Consider the following 6833-nt stretch of genomic DNA (forward strand, 5'->3'; position numbering starts at 1 on the left):
ATGGCTGGTATGCCCAGGGACTATGTCGAGCAGACACTTCTGAAGAATTGAGGCAACAGGGAGAAATAACACTGCATAGAACACGCTAAATGACTTAAGACTGGCTATTCAGTGTTACAGTTTTTATCATTTCCTTGAGCAATTTCTGTTACTGCAAGGGTTATTTTTGTTTACTGATTACCTTTCTCATTTGTTTAGTCACCAGCCTCTTGCAATGCTGCTGGGCCTTTCCTCTTCAGCCTCTCTCCCTTTCCCTCCCAGTTATATTGCCCTGCCCCCCAGTCCATATACATTTTTAGGCAGAATAATTTAACGACCTCTTACCCCCTCTCAGCCATGCACTAAGGCCTAGGGGACATCTTTTCACAATCCAAATTCATCCAGCAAGATGTTCTGCTAAGCCCATGCTGTCCAAAATTTCAATTTCAATGAATTAAAATTAAATAAAACATAAAAGTCACTTTTTTTTGGTCTTTCTAGCCATAATTCAGTGCTGAATAGCCTCATGTAGCCAGTGGCTACTGTATTGGAGAGTATGGACAGCAGAAAGTTCTGGTGGGCAGTACTGTAGCTAAACTAAGACCAGTTTCTCCCCTAAGGGATTGTGTCACTGGCTGTGTCACTACCACTTTTTCCTGCCTCCCTCATTGATGTTTATGGAGTCCTTTCACTGTGTAAGGCACTTTTCATGTGTTCTTTCATTTAATCCTCTCAACAGTTCTTTAAAGTGGGGAGTGTTTTCCTCGTGGTACACAGGAGAAGCCTGAGGTTCAGGCTGCCAAAACCGCTGCTCCATGTTCTTTCCTCTAAACCACAAGCTTACGGGCAGTGATGGAAAGATACTGGGAGAGAAAAGGACAGGGCTTTGTCAATCACATGTGATTTTTTAAATTAAACTTTAGGGAAGACTTTTCTTATTCTTAAGGGCACAGTCCCAAAATAGGGTTACTGAAAAAGAACCTCAAAGACTATTTTTCAAGGGGATGGGCTTTTTACTTTTCTGTGATAAATACCGTTGCTTCTGGCATCTGGCCAGGCAGAAACGTATGGAGGGAGAGATCAGAGCCCTCCTTTGAGGGAGATCAGCAGGGAAAGGAGACTGAGGTGGTTAGAGACTACTGATTCCTCCTCCACACCAGCTGCTCCCCGTGCTTCCTTCTGTTCGCCACTCTCCAGAGCAGCCTGCCAGGCCAGAGCCGCCGCCTCCAGCTTGGGAAAACCTGTGTTTCAGTAGGTTGAGCTGGGAACTGACCCAGTTCCATCAGCAATCAGGGGAGGCCTGGGTTCAGTGATGGTGCCATCTGCTGGTCCTTTCTCACACTGCAGCCCGCTACTGGGTTTCTTCTCAAATCTAATGCAAAGTTTGGTCCTTAGGCCAGCAGTGTCAACATGCACTCCAGACTTATTAAATCAAAAAGTATGGTGGGTCCTAGCTGTCCATGTTTTCACAAGCCCCTCAAGCGATCCTACTGCACCCTAAAGCTTGAAAATCATTTAATTAGCGGTTCCAACTCCATCATGTGTTCATTCATCCAATCTGCAATTATTAATCAGCATCTTCTAGATAAACACTACTGCCAGGCACATGCGTAGAATGCAGAATTGCCTACTGTCTCTTCACATCTCTGTGCAATAAGGAAGAGAAGCTTTATGATCATCCATATTTTACAGACACGGAAGAAGAGAAAACAAGAGACCGGCCTAGGGCCATACACCTAGCAAATAGCAAGATTGGGTCTTCTGCTCCTGTATCCTGCAAAGCCTGGGCTTATTCAGGAAACCACAATTCGCCAACTTTTCTAGGTTCACTTGTAGCTTGTTCTGGGAGTGGAGATGCGAGGGGAGACAATTCCCAAATCACACACAACTGAAACTTGTCACACTGCCTAAGATAGCTGGCCACACTCATGTAGGTCTAGATATTCATTTTAGAAGGCTAACAAACAGACTACCTAATTATCACTGTAGTGTGACTTTCACCTAGCCATTCCCTCTCCTTCTCTTCCATTGGCCATGTAGGGCTTCATTAGGTAGGTCTTGCTGGGGAAGGCAGTTAAATGCACGGTGTGGGTGCCGCCCCAGGGGCACAGCTTGGGGACTCTTAGTGAGGCAGGAGTTTAACTCGAACTGCCTAATTGGGGATTGAGGGGGAAAGACAGTGGGACTGAACAGATACAGAAAAATGCTGAAGGAAAGGAGAGATAAAAACAGAAGACAAACTCAGTCTTCTCTTTCACAATTTAGCAGTCTCTAAGCAGCACTTCAAGCACAAGATAGGCTATTCCTCAAGAGCAATAACACTTATTGAGCACTTAACTAAATGCTCGGCAGTGTTCCAGGCCTGAAATGGGACCACAGTGGCTGAGCAAGTTACAACCACCTTGAAAAGTCCCATTTCTGGTCTTTAGCTTTATAGGCCTGGGAATTGGGTTTTTACGAGTTTCCTCTCAGCTTATCTGGCTTATACCTACCAGGCTCACAAGAAAATATACTAACCAGAATGGCAATGTATCCATTTACAGTAAAACCTGTTGCTGCTAAGTGATTGTTGGTCATATTTGTGAGTCAGCATATCCTCTTTCCTTATGAAAATATATAAATGAAGCCACCTTCTGTAACTTGGTGGGCATGGAATCGGACCAATACCAAGGGGCTTTGAATTAAGGTACTGGGGCATGTCAGAGGGACGTATAGCTGGAGGCGCTCTCATTTTTGGCACTGGAAACACACCTGAGACAGTTCAGAGCACTGGCCCAGATGGCTCACGTGAAGGACTCAGGACACCCTCGGCCTGGGTCAGGGCTGGAGACATATGTATGACTGCCCACCCCCTCTTTCTGCCTCTCTGCATTATTTCAACCAGGCTGCAATCCAGGTCATCTAGTTTCAGCTTTAGAGTCAAGGTTCTCTGGTCCCTTTAGTTGACATTGTCTTGCCCACTCCCAGAATTATATTCACAGCTATCTCTCAATGGAGTTTCATCAGTAGATAGCAGATTCATCTATTCTCTGCTGATTTTTAAGTAGCTCTATTAGGAAGATGGTTTCCTGACCACATCTCCCAATGCCAACGCTGCCCTCAGTGCTGACTGCCCACAAGATGGTCCAGCCATTTGCTCTCAATCCTTTCTTCTCAGCCTCTCATGTTCTTCCTCATCTTTATCTTTAACTCACATAGAGACTGAGAAATATGAAACAAAACACTCACAGAATGAGCTTTTGAACTACTTATTTCCCTGTTGCTCCCAAGCGTTTTCTTTCTTATTCACCTTTGTGTCCCCAGAGGCTAGAATAGTTTCTACTACTTACAAATTGTCTGTTGGATGAATAGAAAAAGTCCTGGTCTGCAGATCAATACATTTAGAGTCTAAAATTGTTTCAGAGCCATCACTAATTTTCTTTGGGGCCTTTGGCTAATCACTTGACTACTTTGTTCTCTGTTTCCCCAGACATGAAGTAAGAGAATCATACCTCCTCCCTTCCCTCCTCAAAAGAACATTTGTCGGATGTTCGTGATCACTGCTAGGGATTGGATTTTGTCAAGCAAATTGTATATCACTCTTTCTCATCTTTTCTCCATCCCAAGAAAGCTAATAAAGCATAAAAGCTTCCAGGCAATGAAAACTATGTTTTTCAGTTCCATCATGTCAGCTTTCCAGTGTTTCAAAACACAAGAAGTATTTGTCTCGCCAAACTCTTGGGGATAATAATATAATATGTGTAAAGTATTTATTAGCTCCTTAAGTTGCTGTTGATCAATTTGCACCATTATTTTGGTTAGCAAAAGATTGCGTAAGCATAGTTTTAATACTCAGTGAAAACTTTTACAAATATAGGAATCAGGACTAAAAAACAGATTTTAAATGAAATGGTTATTTCCCTTCTAGAATTACGTGATATTTGGCTCCTGGTCAAGGAAGCCCTGATGCTTGATGAGACTGTGGATTCTCCACTGAAGACCAAGTCAAGCTTCCTGAAGCCAGGCTTATAGACAAAGAGTCTAGGAACTCGGGCCACTGCTCCTCCTTTTCCAGTACGTAAGCCACCCCCAGGGCATTGTCTTGTAGGGGACATTAACTGGTCAGCACTATATTATGCAGAAGATGATCCTGGTTCCTTTCCATTCCAGGCTCTGTCTGTGCTCTGCCAGTCACACATACACTTTCTTCTTTCACACTGGGAATCTGGGTTCCTAAAAACTCTAACAGTATAATCAGCTATTCAGATTTTCAAAGGACAGACATAATAGGCAAAAACCAATTTTAAAGTCTGGGGCTTAAGTGAATAGCAGTAAGCAATTGAGGACAGTTTATAATCACTAATCCTCTTCTCAAAATATTTCTTGATAATCTCCTTTTCCAACTCTCTCCCTGCCTTCACTTTTCCTGCTTTGCCCCATCTTCCTTGACTGAAATATATCCTTAAAATGGTTTTCATTGTGAATTTTATTTCAAATAAAATTGTATAATCTCCTTTCTTAATTTTATAAGCAGGAAAGTTGAGCATTTTGCAATGCCCAAAAGAAAAACAAGTTGTTTCCTACCTTTATTCGTGTGATGGGGGAAGGGGGAAGAAAGTAGCAGGGTTGATTGTGTGGATAGAAAAATGATCTCCTATCCTTGACAGGAATCTAAACTTTTCTCTTTGACTTGCAAACTTTTTTCTAATTTGGTGCCACCCTATGTAAGCAACTGTATTTCCAGCCTCTCCCAGCATGGAACCTGGTGTCTAACCAGGACAGTCTCTCTAACAGCCTTGCCTTTCTGTCTTGGTGGCCTCCTGAAGGACATACCAGCTGGTCCACTGCTGTAACAAATCATTCAATCTCTCTGAACTTCATCTCCCTCATCTGTAGCTTAATGCCTAACTAGCTTAATTCATAGTCGGTGAGAAGATACAATTATAAAATAAAGTGTTTGGGGAAATGTAAAGTTCTGTGTGAATGAACAGTGCTCTGTGTCCTGACCTTTCCCCATTTTCCTCGTCAGCCACATCTAATCATCTTTCAGTTATTACTATCAATCCCCACTCTTTTTCTTTCTCTTTATTAAGAAAAAATTAAATGTGTACAAGTCGTTTTCTTCAATCTAGTTTTGGAGGGTGCAGCTCAGTGGCCAATGTGGGAATCGAACCAGCAACCTTGGTGTTACGAGCACCGTGCTCTAACCAACTGAACCCACCGCCCGCCCTTGTCAAATCTTTTTCTGCATTGATTGACATGATCATATGATTTTTACTCTTCATTTTGCTTATGTGGTGTATCATGTTAATTGATTTATGAATATTGAATCAAATTTGTATCCCAGTAATAAATCCCACTTGATCATGGCATATGATCTTTTTAATGTATTGCTGAATTTAGTTTGCTAATATTTTGTTGAAGATTTTTACATCTATGTTCATTGGGGATATTGGCCTGTAATCTTCTTTCTTGCTTGCTTGATTTTTTTTTTTTTTGGTAAAGTCGTTTAATTTTGGAATCAAGGTAATGCAGGCATTGAAAAATGAGCTTGGGAACCTTCCTTGTTCTTGAATTTTTTTGAATAGTTTGAGAAATATAGGTGTTAATTCTTTGAATGTTTGGTAAAATTCACTTGTGAAGTCATCCAATCTAGGACTTGTGTTTGTTGACAGTTTTTTTATTACTGGTTCTATTTCCTTAGTGATTATTAATCTGTTCAGAATTTCTGTTTCTTCTTGACTCAGTCTTGGAAGATTGTATATTTCTAGAAATTTATTCATTTCTTCCAGATTGTTCAATTTGTTGTCATATAATTGTTCATAGTATTTTCTTATAATCTTTTGTATTTCTGTAGTGTCTGTTGTCACTTCCTTTCATTTTTGATTTTATTTATATGGGCCCTCTTTTATTCTTTTTCTTGAAAATTGTTAAAGGTTTATCAATTTGTTTATCCTTTCAAAGAACCAGCTCTTGGTTTCATTGATCTTTTGTATTGTTTTTTAAGACTCTATTTCATTTATTTGTGTTCTGATCTTTATTATTTCCTTCCTTCTACTCAGCTTGGGCTTTGTTTGATCTTTTTCTAGTTCCTTTAGGTGTAAAGTTAGATTGTTTATTTGAGATTTTTCTTCTTGAGATAGGCCAGTATTGCTACGTATTTCCCTCTTAGGACTGATTTGGCTATGTCTCATAGATTTGATGTTGTGTTTTCATTTTCATTTGTCTCAATGTATCTTTCGATTTCTTCCTTGATCTCACTGTTAACCAATTCATTGTTTAATAGCATGTTATTTAGCCCCCATGTGTTTTTCAGTTTTCTTCTTGTAATTGACTTCTACTTTCATACCATTGTGGTTGGAAAAGATGCTTGATATGATTTCAATCTTCTTAAATGTTTTGAGACTTGTTTTGTGGCCTATCGTGTGGTCTATCCTGGAAGACGTTCCATGTGCACTTGAAAAAAATGGATATTCTTCTGCTTTGGGGTGAAATGCTCTAAAGATATCAACCAAATTCATGTGACCTAGTGTGTCATTTAAGGCTGTTTCCTTGTTGATTTTCTGTCTGGAAGATCTGTTCATTGGTATCAGTGAAGTTTTAAAATCCCCTACAATGATTGTATTACTATTGATTTCTCCCTTTATGTCCATCAATATTTACTTTATATATTTAGGTGCTACTACATTGGGTGCATAAATGTTTACAGCGGTTATATCCTGTTGTTGGATTGACCCTTTTATCATTATGTAATGTCCTTCTTTTTCCGTTATTATGGGCTTTGTTTTAAAGTCTATTTTGTCTGAAATAAATATTGTTACCCTAGCTTTTTTTTTTCATTTCTATTGGCATGAACTATTTTCTCTCATCCCATC

Source organism: Hipposideros armiger, unplaced genomic scaffold, assembly GCF_001890085.2.
Source record: "Hipposideros armiger isolate ML-2016 unplaced genomic scaffold, ASM189008v1 scaffold_781, whole genome shotgun sequence".
Taxonomy (NCBI): Eukaryota; Metazoa; Chordata; class Mammalia; order Chiroptera; family Hipposideridae; genus Hipposideros; species Hipposideros armiger.